At 38.5% G+C, this 17,763-nt stretch overlaps 1 protein-coding gene across 4 annotated transcripts in view; it reads right to left on the bottom strand.

Annotated features, from left to right (window-relative positions):
* MAP3K13 (mitogen-activated protein kinase kinase kinase 13) overlaps positions 1 to 17,763 on the bottom strand; it is a 168,347-nt gene that overhangs the window by 85,925 nt on the left and 64,659 nt on the right. The window contains exon 1 of one of the 4 annotated variants that reach the window (XM_055307725.1): positions 8,247 to 8,308. The exons of the other annotated variants lie outside the window; for them this stretch is intronic. The gene's annotated coding sequence lies outside the window, so the exon portion shown is untranslated. Of the gene's footprint in view, positions 1 to 8,246; positions 8,309 to 17,763 lie in introns of those variants that run through there. 4 annotated transcript variants of the gene reach the window in all.

Below are 17,763 nucleotides of genomic sequence, written 5' to 3'. Positions count from 1 at the left end.
CTTTAGTATTAGCAACTGTGACAGCTCTCTTTAGGACTCTAAAGGAGTCTTTTTTTTCACTCTGGTTCCCAAATCCATTCTCTTTGGTTTAAGATAGAAGCTGCTGTCCTCACTGCCACCTGCCTATGGTGAACCATCAGCCCAGACACAGTCTCCCTGGACTCTGCTCCACCGCCACTCACCTCACATTTTTTTTCTATTACCCTTCTCCAGTCCTTTGTCTTTGACTATTTCCTGAGCCCTTCACCCTCAATCAATTCATTCTACTTCTATGGACTTTTTGGAATCTAGGGTTTCACTAAAATGTCCTCCTAGTACTGCTCAATTCAACTATTACCCCAGCGCAGGAATTCAATACAAGTTAGCTGATTGAAGACAATTACCATCTGTCAGTGGGAAGTTCTACATTGTTTTTCCCTAATTTTTAAACCACTAAAATCACACAGTTACTACACCTTCTCTTAGAGTTGCCCTGTAATACATGATTGCTTTATGCAAGATGGTTTTACCACACTGCTACACAGAGAAGTATGTTTACTAAATGGAACCCACTATCTGAAATTATTATAGCTGTTTGGACCAGGTATTAGACCTCTCTCTGCTTCACTATTATACAAATGAAAAAAGGATACAAGAAAAATTCTAGACTGATGAAACAAACCCTAAAATGGAAAGGATGTTCCTCTGTTTTGTAATTTTACAATTTATCTTTTTCTTGACAAAATCTGCAAACTCGAAACACCAATCTATCAACCAATTTGTTATTTGGAGAATTCTGGGAAGAATAATTTTCAAAAGCTAGCAACTCTCATAAAAAATAACAGACTTATTTTTTTCAAAGACTGGCTGTACCATTTATGGATTTAGTGGTTCTCATTTTCTATTTTGGCATAGTCTTTCACCCTTCATCACGCTTCAGCCTGATTTAAAGAATGATAAGAGGTAGTGAGAGATGGAGAGAAGAAGTCAAGATGATCAATTTTGCTTCTTAAGAGCAATAACAAAAGTCAGATCAAGGAAAAGACTGTAACACACAACCAAACTAAGGTTATTAGATTATCTGTTGCCATATTTCCTATTAGCCCAGACCACCAAAACACCAGTCTAATGGAAGCTCTTTCTTGACTACAAAGAATAATGGCCAAAACAAGTGACATTTATGTGGGCATGCCTAAAGATGGCAAGGTCAGATCTCATCAGGACTCTACTTCCTGTTTATGAGGGAGTCCTTGGGCATATCTCAGTGATTTAACCTTTCTGTGTCTCACCCAGTGAGACACATATCATAACACTTATGATATTTTCCCCTCCTCCTCAGCTGTAGCAGTATCCCATGGGGGCTAAACTTCTAGAAAGTACTATGGAAGAACTAGAGTAAAGGTAGATTTTAACCAGGTTGTCTTAGAAGTTGTCACTTGTCTATTTGATGCTGGTAATAATGAGATTCCAAGAATATTACAATGCTGAAGCTAGAAAGGATATTTGAGATCACTAAACAAACAAACAACAACAAAGTCTCATATTTTGAAATGAAAGCTGAAAACAAAGTTTTTTTTTTTTAATTTTTATTTATTTATGATAGTCACACAGAGAGAGAGAGAGAGGCAGACACATAGGCAGAGGGAGAAGCAGGCTCCATGCACCGGGAGCCCGACATGGGATTCGATCCCGGGTCTCCAGGACCGCGCCCTGGGCCAAAGGCAGGCACCAAACCGCTGCGCCACCCAGGGATCCCTGAAAACAAAGTTTAAGAAGCCAAGAGAATATCTTGCCAAGGATGACCTGACACTGCTACATAAATACTTACTACCTTAGTCTGATTCTTTTTCCATTGCATCTTTGTGCCTTATAGCAGGCAAACAGAAAACACATTAATTTTATCCATTTAATTTTAAGTAATCTTTTAGATAAAGAAAGAAGGCAGGTACATGATTGCATAAAAGAACCTCATTACTGGGGCAGCCCAGGTGATTCAGCGGTTTAGCACCGCCTTTGGCCCAGGGCGTGATCCTGGAGACCCGGGATCCAGTCCCATGTTGGGTTCCGTGGATGGAAGCCTGCTTCTTCCTTTACCTGTGTCTCTGTCTTTCTCTCTGTGTGTGTGTGTCTCTCATGAATAAATAAATAAAATCTTAAAAAAAAAAAGAACCTCATTACTAAAAACTTTACAAGGCTTCAATTCATCCTCTGTTCAAGGTGTTGCATGGGAATCTTCTGCTAACGCATAATAAGCAAGACATATTTAAGCCTGCACTGGTGGTTCTTTGCTTGATTCATCTGAGTACTAGAACACATCCTCCTCATTGACTATCACTCACCATGCAGCAATTCGCAGTGGTGACATTATGAAAGGACATCTCCCTGCCACAAACACACACATCCACCCACATACTTACAAGGATTTATCCTAATGGGGCAGCAAGTAAAATTTGAAAAAAAAAAAAAAAAAAGTTTCCCAAGTACCACCTCTGCTCTGGCCTCTACCCAGCAAAAAAAAATCATTAATCCAAAAAAAAAAAAAAAAAAAAGGTCCTTTTACAATAAACAAATGTAGACAAAAAAGTGTCTACTCTGTTCAATCACTTTATAGCCCATGTCTGGCACAGTGAATACTAAATATTCACTTTGAGTTTTAGTCCTTAGAGCAGCTTTCTTTGTATAACAATTGTACCTGACTTGGTCAACCACTGACCCCTTGGTTTGAAAGTTCCTTAACTTTCTGAATCTGTATCTGCAAATACAGCATAAAATGCAAAAGTCCCTTTTCAGGGGCAGCCCGGGTGGCTCAGTGGTTTAGTGCCACCTTCAGTCCAAGGCATGATCCTGGAGACCCAGGATCGAGTCCCACATCGGGCTCTCTGCATGGAGCCTGCTTCTCCCTCTGCCTGTGTCTCTGCATCTTTCTCTCTCTCTCTCTGTCTCTCATGAATAAATAATAAATAAAATCTTTAAAAAAAAAGTCCCTTTTCAAAAAATTTTAAATTTACCTTAATTTAATTATTTTTTAAAGTAGGCTCTACACCCAACACGTGGCTTGAACTCATGACCCTAAGATCAACAGCTGCATGCTCTATTCACTGAACCAGGCAGGTGCCCCCAAATAGTCCCTTTTTGGGCCGCCGGGGTGACTCAGTGGTTGAGCATCTGCCTTTGGCTCAGGGTGTGATCCTGGCATTCTGGGATTGAGTCTCGCATCGGGCTCCCCTCAGGGAGTCTGCTTCTCCTTCTGCCTAACTTTCTGCCTCTCTTTCATGAATAAATAAATAAAATCTTTTAAAAAAAAGTCCCTTTTTGACTTTACCCCACCCCCAGCATGCTCTATTCCTCTCTCACCTTTACTTTTCTCTTTAACATTTAACACTGTCTAAACCTACTTCATTATTTGTCTTCCCCAATAAAATAAGCCCCCAAGAGGGCAAGGGCAAGAATTCTTGCGGGTTTTTTTTTTTTTTTTACCACTCTGTACTCAGTACCTAGAACACATACTAAATGCTCAATAAATATCTGTTGATTAAAAGAATGCCAACACTTCGACACCTGCCAGTTCTATTTGATACATCCTCTTTCCCATTACAGTCTCCCCACCATTCCCTTTAATCATTCTTTCAAATTTAGTACACTCTGTCCTCTTAGGACTTTTCCTGCTGGCTATACATAGGCAGAGTATAGCTAGCCTGGGCTCCATGATTAACTGTCACATGATAATCTTCATTTATGCATGTCCTCTTATCTTCTACTGAACTTGCTGTACCAACACTTAATCCTATATTACCCCCACCATTCAATTTCTCTTACCCCACTGTCCAGTCCAGAGCATTGCAAGAGAAGACCATAGAGTCACGCTAGACCAAACCAGTAACAATTCAAGGTAAGCCTCAATGTTCTAAACCCACAGTATGCAGAAGAAAGAATGGGATGAAAAATTAGACCTGGATTTGAGAATTGGGTATGATGTGCACTACCTCGTGTCTTTGGCTGAGTCAGAATATTCCTGAGCCTGTTTTCTCATCTGTACAATGGGGGTAGTAGTGTCTACTCATACCATGAGGATTCTATTTTAAATGAAATAATGTCTGTGAAAGCTCCCAGCAGATTTCTGGGCATGTAGAAGTCACTTAATAAGTGTCAGCTCCTTCTCTTCTTTTAATGCATCTCTCTAACCTCTTTGAAAATGACAAACTCCTACTTAGAAAATCCAAAAAGAAGAAAAAAAAAACACATGCTCTCGGGTATGAATCTTCATTTTCCTCTCTTCGCTTCTTTCCATATAGAAGTTTATGTCTTCACTCTGTTCTTCTGATTCAGAAGTCATGTCCCTCTTCTTTCATAAAACTAACCCTCTATCCATGTGAAATGGTTTTGAATCCTGGCTACATATTAGAATCATCTGGGGAGCTTTTAAAAAATGTAGATGTCTGAGCCCCACCACACACCAATTAAATATAACTCTTCGGAGGTGGGACCATGGTATCAGTATTTTCTTTTTAAGTTCCCTGGTAGGGTGCCAAGACAATTCAATGGGGGAGAGCACAATCTTTTCAACAAATATTGCTGGAACTGGATATCCTCAATCAAAAGAATGCCTTTGAACACTTCCTTATGCCCTGCACAAAAATTAACTCAAAATGGATCACAGACTTCAGTGTAAGAGCTAAAACTATGAAGCTCTTTAAAAAATAGGGATAAATCTTCAAAACCTTGGGTGAGGCAAAGTCTTGTTGGATATGACACTAAGCAACAACAACAAAAGTGAAGAAACTGAATTTCGTCAAAACTTAAAAACTTGGTGCTGCAAATAATATCACCAAGAAAGTAAAAAGACAACTGACAGAATGAAAGAAAATATTTGCAAACCATATATCTGATAAAGATCTTGTATCTGGAACTTATCAAAGACTCTCAAACTCAGTAATAAAAAGAGAAACTAACTTTTTAAATGGGCAGAAGATCTGAATAGACATTTCTTTAAAGAAGAAATACAGAAGGCCAATAAGCACCAAAAAGATGCTCAAATCATTAACCATTAGGGGAATGTATAGCAAAACCACAAGGAGATAGCACTTCGAATTCCCTAAGATCACTCTTCTCAAAACTACAGATTAAAAATGTTGACAGGGATGTAGAGAGACTGAAAGCTTCCTATACTGCTTGTGGGAATGAAAAATGGTACATCTGCTTTGGAAAACAGTTTGGCAGTTCATGAAAATGTGAAACATATAGTTATCATAGGACCCAGCAATTCCACTGCTAGGTATGTATTCGGGAGAAATGAAAACATATGTTCACATAAAAACTTGTATGCAAATGTTCATAGCAGCATTATTCATAACAGCCAAAAAGTAGAAACAACCCAAATGTCCATCGACTGATGAATGGATAAGTAAAACATGGTATAACTATATAATGTAATATTATTCTGCAATAAAAGGAATGAAGTCCTGATATATGCTACAATATGGAGAACTCTGAAAGCCTTATCTAAGTGAAAGAAGTTAGTCACAAAAGACCATATAATGTAAGATTTCATTAATATGAAATGATCAGAGTAGGCAAAGCTATGTATAAGGAAGGAAGATTAGTGGTTGCCTAGGGCTAGGGGAAAACAGGAGTGACTGCTAATGTGTATGGGTTGGTTTTTTTGTTTGTTTGTTTGTTTTTACCACGATGAAAATATTTTAAAATTGATTGTGGTGATGGGTGAACAACTCTATGAACATACTAAAAAAAAACGGAGAAACAGACAGATAGAAAGCTCTCCAGGTAATTCCAATCTTCACAACACTATATGTGTATGGTATCTTACCTTCCAGATTTGTTAGGAGAAAATATGGCATCTTCTAAATCATTCTCTTTCCCATATTCTTAAGGAATAATAATCCACACAGAGCTGGAGGGTGATAGCTCTTAAATAACTTTTTTTTTTTTTAAGTAAAGGAGTGTTCTTGGTAAATATTTTTTACTTTAATAGAAAATGCAAGAGTCAGGCTGCCACCTGGCAAGCATTGGTCATCTTGGCTATCTTGATTCACTTGAGCTCCCCAAGCAATCAATTCAGTTGTAGCACAGAAAGAGAGAGAGGGTAGGTAGACAGTGCAAACCAAACTGACCGGTTCTCCCGTCCAAAGTACTGCTGTTTTGTCATACATGGTGGATGTGGCCTCTGGCCCTTAGGAACCATTCTTTTGATAGTTCCCCAGGACAGGGCTTTGGCTTGACTGACTTTGTTTACTAAATAAATTAATTCCTACTTCTGGAGTAGCTTCAATTTCGAAACAGAAAGCCATCTATTGACAGTCACTGATACACAGGATTTTATTGTTTGATATTAAACAATTAAGAGTTATTGTTCCCCCCCCCCACAAGTACACTATACACGAAAATAAATATAATCTAGAATACAGCCACTAGGAGTGGAGAGATAGGGAGATTCTATATCTCCTCTGTGCCTTAAAGGGAGAGTTTAACTTTAATAAATGCAAAGTACGGACTGTATTTCTTTAACGGAAATAAAGCCCTCTGCCAAAACGTATAGAAAAGACAGCATCTGATGAACATTTCTTGAGTTTGATTATAAAAACACCTTTAAGAAACCCTAAGAATTCAGTCTTTTGATCTAGCAATGATCTAGACTTCAGTGATTTGAAATAACTTTGCAGTTGCTACTTTCAACAAAGTTTCAAGGTACACAAAAGGAGAAAATGAAGTAAGTCTAGATGCTTACAAATGCAGGGGAATTGTGTCACTTGTTCAACCCAGTGTATAAAAAATAGCAAAATATGAAACCATAGTTGTCTGAGTATACGACAAAGATCTGAGAATGAGGCAGAAGTTTTCCCTTCTATAGCTCTCAGTGAGTTCAGATGCACTGAGAAAAACAAAATGAGTAGGGGCAATGCCAAGATGAAAAACAAAAGAGAACTCCAAATCCTTGGGTAATTTTCAATGAGTTTACAGTTGGAAGATTCACTAATAATTCAAAATAGATCATGAGAGTCCTAATTTAGAAGCCCTCTCTAATGAGAAAAGATCATAATATGAAAATCTCAAAGCTAAGTATTGATTACACAAGGTAAACATGACAAGGCTGGATGATAAGACATTAACAGACATTTTGCTTTCCCTCTCACAGGAGACGACGACCAGGTACACGCTGCTGACTAGAATATAATTTGCTTGAAGTGAGGGAGGTGGAAAATGCTATTAGGTTATCTGGGTTGAGGAGCTGCCCCAGGGCAGAACATGTCACAGTGTCACATCCCTCTTCTTTACCATCCCAACTTTCACCAGAATATAGTCCAGAACCTTGGAAAATAAATTTGATCACAAATACTAACTTTTTGTTCAAACTCCAAGCAAAGTATCAAACCAGCTTAATACATTGAACATATCTGAACTTTTCCATGTTTGCCAAGCACAGCGGAAGAAACTATTTTGAGCAGGGAGTTCATCTTCAGAAAATACTCATGTGCATTTCTATGCAACATAATGTCGGAATATATGAAGAAACCACTTCTTCATTTTCATTTGGGGATATTTTAAAGATCAGAATTTAAGGATAATTCCCCCTTTGCCTTTGGCGCAGGCTTTTAAGTTTTTGAAAATATAAATAAAATGCACAGAGTGATAGAAGGAGCTGCAAAGATGTATAAATACACCACTGTGACTCCCATAATAAGAGCTTTTGGGGAAAAACGTGGTCAGACAAGTATTCATCGTCCCCAAATTGCAAGCTCAAGACCCTGACTGGTACACAATTATGAAACAAAGGGGAGGTGAAGGGTGACACACAACAGAAAGGGCGGCAGAAAGGAAGACAAGTGCTCAGCAGGCTAGAACCTGCTGTGTCTAGCTGGCCTGGCTTTCCCCAGCACCTTTCTGGTACCAGTCTGGGGCTTTTCCTCTCCTGCAACCCACATCATCTTCTCCGAGAAATGAATCTCCCTTTAAGGAAAGCCAAACCAGCATCCAGAGGTAACGTGCAGAACCATAAATGAAAAATGTCCACGTCTAGCAAGCAGACGAGCAAAGGAAAACCAGCTGTCAGTTTCGGAGGCGCCTAGCTCTAACGGGGTTTCAGGTTACTCTTTGCCTCTGTCTCCCGGTCTGGTCTGTCAGTCTTGCTCACCGTGTCTCCCTCCGTAAGATCCGCTTTCTAATCCACTCAAATCTCAGATACCTTCTCCATCTGTCCTTGTGGCATAAATGCTGATGAAACAGGAAAAAAAAAAAAAGAGTGTGATACTCACAACAATGAAGAATTCCTACACATGCCGTTCCATTTTCTTGCTTTAAAAAGATGGAAGGTTAATGTGAAAAGCCTTGCAGAATTAGAAGAATAAGGGGGAGGGGGATTCCACCCACACAGTCCTCCAGCCCACCGCAAAGGAGCCCAAAGGCTTGCTGACGTCACAGATTCATGAATGGATGTAAATTGGGCTGGTTTAGGATTCCGCACAGACTTCGCTGTGGTGTGTGCCATGAAAAAAGAAAGGGAGGGTCCAGAGCAGGCCCGGCCAATAGGCTTCAGGCACTCATGGCCTGCCCTCTTTTAGGAGGAATCTGGTCACAGAATAAACAGAGCCCGCCAATCAGGCGTCTGCCACTGCCTTAAGACAGACTGGCAGCTGGGGGAGGGGGAAGGGGGGAGTGGAGGGGGGAGGGCGTGTGTGTGTGTGTGTGTGTGTGTGTGTGTGTGTGGCTGTGATAGTCACGAAAACATTATTATTGCTATTGAATGAGGGAATCAAAATAGAATTTCAGTGGAGTCATTGCTACCAAAAATGCATACATTAGAATCACATTCTTTTATTCATTGGAGGCTATTTTCTTTAACTCCTTTCTTGCATTTCAGCAATGTGCCTGCTCCGATGTGATAAAAAACAAATCAAAGTCAGGGAAACAGTTTCTAAAACTAGTGACCAGGGAGAAATGCATGCCCTGCACACCAAGGCTTGTAGAAGCCAAAACAGTAGGGAAATAATAATGGGAAATAATAACTCAGTGATTAAGAAATATAGATATTTAAGACAATATTACATACATGTAATTATTTTTTTAAGAACAATATCATCTAGCTGACCTTTGTGAAGCATCAAAGTGGGTGTGGAAGAGTAATTTACTACCACATTTAAATATGGTAGGTAAATAAGGTAGGTAAATATTTCCTCATTAAGACGTAGCTCCGGGCGCCTGGGTGGCTCAGTCGGTTAAGCCGTTCAGCATCTGCCTTCACCTCAGGTCATGATCCCCGGGGTCCTGGAATCCAGTCCCACATCTCAGCAGAGAGCCTTCTTCTCCTTCTCCCTCTGCCCCTTGCCCCTGCTTGTGCTTTCTCTCTCTCTCTCAAATTAATACAAATATTTTTTAAATGTTTTGGTTTTAATAGGATGCCTTACTATAAACAGCAAAAACAACTATATTAAATTCACAAGAGCTGATGACATTTATTTTGTTTGTTTATTTATTTATTTATTTATTTATTTACTTATGATAGTCACAGAGAGAGAGAGAGGGAGAGAGAGAGAGAGGCGCAGAGACACAGGCAGAGGGAGAAGCAGGCTCCATGCCCCAGGAGCCCGATGTGGGATTTGATCCCGGATCTCCAGGATCGCGCCCTGGGCCAAAGGCAGGTGCTAAACCGCTGCGCCACCCAGGGATCCCAGCTGATGACATTTAAAAGAATTTTTCTAATTTAAAAAATTTAAAAGAATTGTTCTAATTTAAAAAATTTTACCAGCTTTATTGAGATATAATTGATATACAAAGAACTGCAGATATGTAATGTGTACAATTTGATGAGCTTAGAATTATGCAAACACCAATGACCCCATCCCCACAGTTAATACAGTAGATATATCACAGGGTTTCCTTGTGTTCCTTTGTGGTTTTTTGGTTTGTTTTATGGTAAGAATACTTCACATGAGATCTACCCTCTTAGCAAGTTTTGAAGTGCACAATATAATATCACATTGTTAACTATAAGCACTATGTTGTGGAGCAGATCTCTAGAACTTACTCATCTAGTATAACTGAAACTTTATACCCGTTGAATAACAACTTCTATTTCACTCTTCCCCATCTCTGGCAACCACTATTGTACTCTGCTTTTACGAGGTTGACTATTTTCGAAATCTCATTGAGGTGGAATCATACAGTATTTGTCTTTTTGTGACTGCCTTGTTTCACTTAGCATAATGTCCTTCAGACTCATCCATGTTGTTGCAAATGACAGAATTTCCTTTTTTAAGGCTGAAAAATATTCCATTGTACGTATACACCACATTTTCTTTATCCTTTCATCTGTCAATGGACACTTGGGTTATCTTCCATATATTGGCTATTGTGAATAGTGCTACAATGAACATGGGTGTGCAGGTATCTTGTGGAGATCCTGATTTCAATTCTTTTGGGCATATAACCAGAAGTGGGATTGTTGAATCATATAATAGTTCTATTTTTAATTTTATGAAGAATACTGTTTTCCATAGTTGCTGCACCATTTTACATTCCCACCAACAGCATACAAAGGTTCTATTTTCTCCAAACCTTCCCAACATGTGTTCTCCTTTTCTAAATGATAGCCATCCTAAGAGATGTAACATGATATCTCACTGTGGTTTTGCTTTGCATTTCTCTGATAATTAAGGATGTTGGGTATCTTTTCATGTGCCTATTGGTCATTTGTATGTCTTCTTTGAAGAAACATCTATTCAAGACCTTTCCCCATTCTTGACATGGTTTTGGCAATAATTTCTTGAAATGACACCAAAAGCACAGGCAACAAAAGCAAAAACAGACAAGTGAGACTATATCAAACTAAAAAGCTTTAATCAACACAATGAAAATGTCACCTGCAGAATCGGTGGCACAAACATTTGTAAAACATATATATCTGATAAATGGTTAATTTCCAAAATATATAAGTAACTCATAAAACACAATAGCAAAATAAATAAATCATGACATTTCTTTACTCTTTTAAAAAAAATGTCAGGAGTCACACAAAAGTGGAGATTGATGTGATTCACTTCCCCTATACTCTATCATTTTACTTCATGATTACCAATACATTACTAAAACCGATAACAGCTTTTTTGAGCTTGGGAAATCCCTGAAACTGGGACAACAGTTGTTAATACAATGCCTTGGTTAAGAGGTGTCCAATGACCAAGAACATTCTGAACAGAGATCTTACTCTATCTCTTAATCAGACTATTTGTACAGCTGAGAGGAGAGTAGTTGCATGCTTCTGTGTGGCTAAGGAGGGTTCAAGCCTGACATGAATGAGTGCTGCATACTGCTTAGCTCGTTGGGAAAAACAAAAGGAAACAAAACTTTCCAGGACTATTTTACATATAGCAAAGATGTTTGGGGCACTGTTCTATATACCAAACAATAGAATATCATTGACAAATAACATATTCAACAGATTTTTCTAAAGGAGCTTATTGTGTAATATCCCTATGGAAAAGACAGACCAAAGACGTTTACCCCCATAAGATAGGAATGCTCAAGCCAACAATACTGGTACCTCCCTAGTAGGCACTAGGAATGTAGTAGTATACTATACTACATTGGCTTATATCAATATGTCCATGTACCAAGATTACTGTAGGTCACATAAGTGGGAAGGAATTAAGAATATGCATCTCTGTCTCTTAACAACAATCAAAACTAACCAGGATACACTAAAAGAATCAGATTTATTTTTAAAAAATCTTTTTTTCTTCCAAAATAATACAGACTAACTGATAGAAGGAGGCAGCTTTTTTGTGGAACATGTGAACAAGATGGCCAACTCTGTTATGGAAGCCAACCCAATTTGCTGTAAGGTTTGACAGCAACATCATTACTCAACAAGTCTACCAGGGATCAGGGTAGTCTCTGATGCAGTTCAAAAAAACAGTCTATAAACAGTTCTAAACACAGCCACCTAAGAAGCTGGCTCAATGTGTAATCTGGCAAATAAAAATGAGCTGGCTCTGTGGAGTTGCCATTTTAGTAAGATGAACTTGATCTGTGTTAGTGTGCTTCCCTGAGCCACAGAAATATCAAAAGAGCCAATTTCTACTGTTGAATTTCTACTGTTGAATATCATGGGAAATCATCGGGAAGATATGTTACCTCCCCCAAATTACAGAAATTGTAGAGGTCATTCTTGGAAGAAGCCATTGTTGTTTTTATAATATAAGGAAGGTAAGGAAAGGGGGCCATGAGAAGTGTACACTCTACAGTAGCACTGCCCAAGAACTTCCTGCAATGATGGAAATGTTCTATAATTTGCACTACGACAGTAGCCACTTGTGACTGTTTAGAATTGAAAATGTGGCTACTGTGATTGGGGGTCTGAATTTTAAATTATATTTAATTTTAGTTCATTTAAAATTTAAAATAAATAGTCATATGTGGCTAGCTGATAGTCATTATATGGGACACTGCAACTCTAGAGATATGAAGCCAAGTCATCACAAGTAATTTTTTATTTCAGCATGGGGGCTGAAATAAAAGTGGGAGAACTACAAAGCCATTAGTAGGTGAGTAAGCAGTTTTAGGAATCAAATGAACCTCTTCAAATCTCAGGAACAACTGGAAGATAACTCTGGTCTTGTTTTCCAAGAAGATATTCAAACCTCATTATTAGAAGACAATCTAAGAATAGAAGTTAAGGTACAATTATTCTGCTATAAAAATATGGCTATTCTAGGATTGTTTTTTTGAGAAAAATTGTGTTTTTTAAAGGAAAATGACTCATTTAAGCCAGGATCTAAGAGAAGTTCAAAGTATAATGACCCAGTGACAATTTTTGTCAGAAATACCACAAAAAATAAAGAAGATAATGAACTTAAGGCTAATGCATGTAGATTCAGATTTCTTCCACAGGCACCAGTGTGTAGTAATTAAAAGCTAGTAAATAGATCTGGGTTCAAATCCAGACTCTGCCACTTATTAGTTACATAAGTTCAGGTAAATTGGAGTTTCAGTGTTCTCATTACTAAAATGGGGATAATAATAGGCCATGTCTATTATGTGAAAGTTAAAATAATACATGAGAGGGACGCCTGGGTGGCTCAGCGGTTAGGCATCTGCCTTTGGCTCAGAGCGTGATCCTTGAATCCCGGGATCGAGTCCTGCATCGGGCTCCCTGCATGGAGCCTGCTTCTCCATCTATGTCTCTGCTTCTCTCTGTCTCTCAGGAATAAATGAATAAAATCTTTAAAAATAATAATAATACATGAGAAAACTAGCACAGAACCTGTAATATAGAAGATACTGAGCAAATGATATGGGTAGGTGTTCGGTTTTATTGTTATTGTTGCTGTTATTATTCAAATACCATGGGCCCCTCTATTCTCAGCAAGGGAAATTTCAACAACTGTGCAGATCCAGGGATTAAAAACCACAGGGAAAAACAAAACATCTTTATTTTGCTTACAGTAAGCTTGAACAGACCTTTGTAGGAAATTCTTTAAAAATATTACATATCAGGGACACATCTTCCAAAGAAAAGCTCATCCAAATCATTTTCCTTTAGGAGACTGGAGATTACTCTCTGAGATCTGCATCTGAGTGGGGGAATGCTCAGGAGGTTAAGCTGGGTGACCAAAAATTCTCTTCATCAAGAAAACAAAAACAAAATGCTAAATTTCTCCAGTAAACCTGTAGTTTATATACAATCATTTGAACTAATATGGAAAACAACCTACTAGGTGAGAACCCTGGCTGAAATTCTTTACTTTCAGAATGTTAAACTCTTGGGATGCCTGGGTGCCTCAGCAGTTAAACACATCTGCCTTCGGCTCAGGTTGTGCTCCGGGGGTCCTGGGATCTAGTCCTGCATGGGGCTTCCTGCAGGGAGCCTGCTTCTCCCTCTGCCTATGTCTCTGCCTCTCTTTGTGTCTATCATGAATAAACAAAATCTTAAAAAGAAAATTAACTTGAATTTTCCCTGTTTTCAAGGTGTATATGGTTTGACACAGCAAACTATGACTTCAATTTTGTTGTTGTTGCTATTGCTGTCTAGCTCCCATTAAATGCCTAGCTGAGAAAGCGATTTTTAAGAAACATCTGAGGAAAAAAATTATTTTAAAGATCACTAAAATTTATCCTTGTATCAAAGGAGATGACCAGATCATCAGAAAGTTACCTGTTACCTAAATATTATTAGCCTAGTGCCCCTTAGCAGAATCATTGTCACAGAGTTACCCTTTTGTGTTATGGCTTTGCTTGTATCCAGAATTATAAGGAACAGCAATATTGTTTCTGTGTTGTCCTTTACCTGGCAGGATGTCTCAGATGCAAGGAATTCACACGAAGAATTCATTTTAGAACTTAATACTGGAGAAAAGTTTCCTGTTCTCAAAAAGTTATTAGGCACCCACATTTTCAATAAGAACAATGTAATCCACTGAATTTCCATGTTTTTGTCCCTGTGGGTGGGACACTTAAAGCCAACTTTATGCTCAAATCAGTCTATCCATCAATCTATATATCTCTATCTATTTTTTTTTCTCTATCTATTTTAGCTTTCGTGGTTAGCATATTTGCTTTCCCTTTCCTGCTTTGGGTTGATTTCCCTTTTATTAACCTGATTTAATATATATTTCATGGTAAGGACTTCAAATCCTTCTTAAAACAGACTGTAAATAAAAGTGTACACTAAGCATCTATTAACTTTTCAAAAGATGAAAGTCTCAAGTCCATAAATTCTACAATCATCTTTATGATAAAAGAAAACCCTAAACATATGCATTATACTGGCAAACTTTGAAAACTATTTTGAGTTAAGTAGATTTGAGGTCTTTAATATTTTTCTCAACATATAATAATACATCTAGTTAGCCAGAGAAAAGCAATTGCTCAGAGATTTTATATGCTATTTAGTATAAATCTTAACAGCTTAATGAAGTTTTAATGTATTATTCCTGTCAAAAGAATGATTACAAACGAAGGATGTAAGAATTCTTCTCTGATCAATAGTGAAGATGCACTGAAATAAATCAAAAGCAAATGGATTTTTCAATTAATAAAATATTTAGCATCCCTGAAATACACCATTCCATGATATACGAAATTTGGCAAGGTACCATTAACCTAACCTCTATGGGGCTAAAAATAATACCTTGAGTTTATAAAGGCACTTTCCATACTGAAAGAGTAAAAGGAAAATTTATACATTACTTTACTCTTCCACATAGAATTTGTACTGCTGAGAGGTGTAGCTGCTGAGATGTCATGTAAACTATCTAACTTCTATTCTTCTGAACCTGTTTTAATTTCTCATCTCCTTTAGCTAGATAGAGGTTGGCATTTCCACTTTAGCTTCATAGTGCAAGGAATAGAACTAAAGAGCAAAATGTAGGAATAGTGAGCATCTGCCATTTTGTTTTTAGTCGGTTCCTGCATCTTCTGCATTTGAGAACACTCTCCATCCATCACGCTCTATCCATCACCATCAGTCAGGTCGTTCAGAAGGAGCTGAGGTCACCGGAAGCTAGGGCTCCAAGAGTGAACACATGGCACAAAGCTGGCCATGCCTTTTGTGTTAAAACATCTTCCTTATATAAGTGTGTTCTTTTAAAATATAGCATATCTAAATTCCAGGAATAATGATGGGGAACAAATCTATCATAGACATTCTTTGTAAACAATCCTGTACTTTTACAATTTACAAAGTACTTGAAAATAGGGTAGATATTAGTCCTATTTTATATGTGAGAAAATGAAGGCTCAGGAAGATGGGCTCATCTAATCTTGCTCTATCTAAACTCTGTAACCTACTGACTCTACTTTTAAATTGTATCCATTACCCCTTGACCCTCCCCCATTAAAGACTCTATAATCACTCAATGACTAAAAATTAAAAGTGAAAAAAGTAACAATGCAAATATGAAAAAGCCAGTACTTTATCTCAAGGAGCCAGAGAACAACTGAGAACAACATGAACAACTACACTAAACAGAGAAAGTGCTAAATCAGCAAGGTAGACAGGGATGTTTCACTTGAGATTAGAGAACAATACTAGAAGAAAGCTAACCGACATTTGGGGGTGAGAATATTCTTGCTTGAAAGGACTTTCCTACATAATGCAAAATGTGTAGCACTCTGCATTCCCATAACAGCAACCAGTCTGTCATAGCTTAAAAAAAAAAAGGTCCCCCAGCTTTGTCTCCCTAGGCACTAGAGGGGATTGGGACTGTCCAACTTTGAGATCTACAGGTTAGTCTACAGAGTGGTGCTCTCTGTTGCCCTCTGTTGACATAAGATCAAAGCTTTTAGAAAAAAGGTATACTGTCCTTTGGAGAAAAATGTCCCAAGAGCAAAGAAAGAGCAAAGATGTCTGGGGTTGAGGCTCAGCGAGGGCTTTGGGAATGTGGGGTGAGGCCGAAAAAAGGCTGGAAACCACTCTTCCTGGTCCAGACGATAGCCAGTACTTGCCGTTTACTTGTCTTTGGCAAATTGGCATGTTTGTAAAAGGAATAAAGGCTTGTCCTTAAACAAACATACTCTGTCCTTATGCTGCAGTTTGCCCAGGGTTTGAACTAGGTCTTCTCTTTCTGATACAGGGATTATTTGGGGCTGGGTGGTTATAGTCTGTTATACAAAGGAGGCAAACTGGAACTGGACCTCAAAGAGGAAGGATTTGGGGAAACTGGATATGAGAGAATAAAGACAGTTGTTCAAAGATAGTTTATACCAAATGTAAAACTGGTAAAGCAAAAAACAAAAACAAAACACAAAAAACAGGGCAGCCCCGGTGGCCCAGTGGTTTAGCTCCGCCTTCAGCCCAGGGCATGATCCTGGAGACTCGGGATCGAGTCCCACATCGGGCTCCCTGCATGGAGCCTGCTTCTCCCTCTGCCTGTGTCTCTGCTTCTCTCTATCTCTGTGTCTGTCATGAATAAATAAATAAAATCTTTAAAAACAAAACAAAAAACAAAACAAAACAAAACAAAAAACTGGTAAAGCACATACTAGTACTTTTCATTCCAATACAGGATTATAGTCTAAAAGAGCAGTAGATACGGAACCGGAAGTCAGAGTGGATAACATGTTAACACTAAATCAAAACTGCCTGTTTTTAAAGATTTTATTTATTTTAGAGAATGAGGGAGAGAGAGAGAGCACAAGAGGGAGGAAGGGCCAGAGGGAGAGGGAGACTCCCTGCTGAGCAGGGAGCCTGATGCAGGGCTTGATCTTGAGACCCTGCTTAACCCACTGAGCCACCCAGGTGCCCCCAAACTGGGCTGTTTTTAAAAGGAGACTTACAAGACTATCTGTAAATAGGCTCCTACCACATAGATTCACACTCAGCACCATAGTCAGTTCTTTATTAAGAATACTAGTGAAGGAAACAGAGAAGACAGAACCCAACAATATTTTAGGGAAGTATCTGTTTTGAAGTTTATATTTTTTAAATATATGTGATGTCTAGGGAATACACTTAGAACCAAATGATGAAGCCACACTGGAAAGCTCTTGGTTTCCTATTACATGTAATCACACTATCCCCAAATAGGAAAATAATACCATCTTTGCTACTAATAGCTGCTATTAGTAGCAACCTGCTCCCAGTCCATCTACCTATCTACACATATTTAAAAATTTTTACTACCTCATTGGTTCCAATCTACTCTCCTTAACTAGATTGAGAATTAAAGTTTTACATGTGAGGCACCTGGGTGGCTCAGGTGGTTAAACGTATGCCTTTGGCTCAGGTCCTGATCCCTGGGTCCTTGGATCGAGCCCCACATCAGGCTCCTGGTC

Source organism: Nyctereutes procyonoides, unplaced genomic scaffold, assembly GCF_905146905.1.
Source record: "Nyctereutes procyonoides isolate TBG_1078 unplaced genomic scaffold, NYPRO_anot_genome, whole genome shotgun sequence".
Classification (NCBI taxonomy): Eukaryota; Metazoa; Chordata; class Mammalia; order Carnivora; family Canidae; genus Nyctereutes; species Nyctereutes procyonoides.
This window is presented reverse-complemented; position numbering and strand designations above follow the sequence as displayed.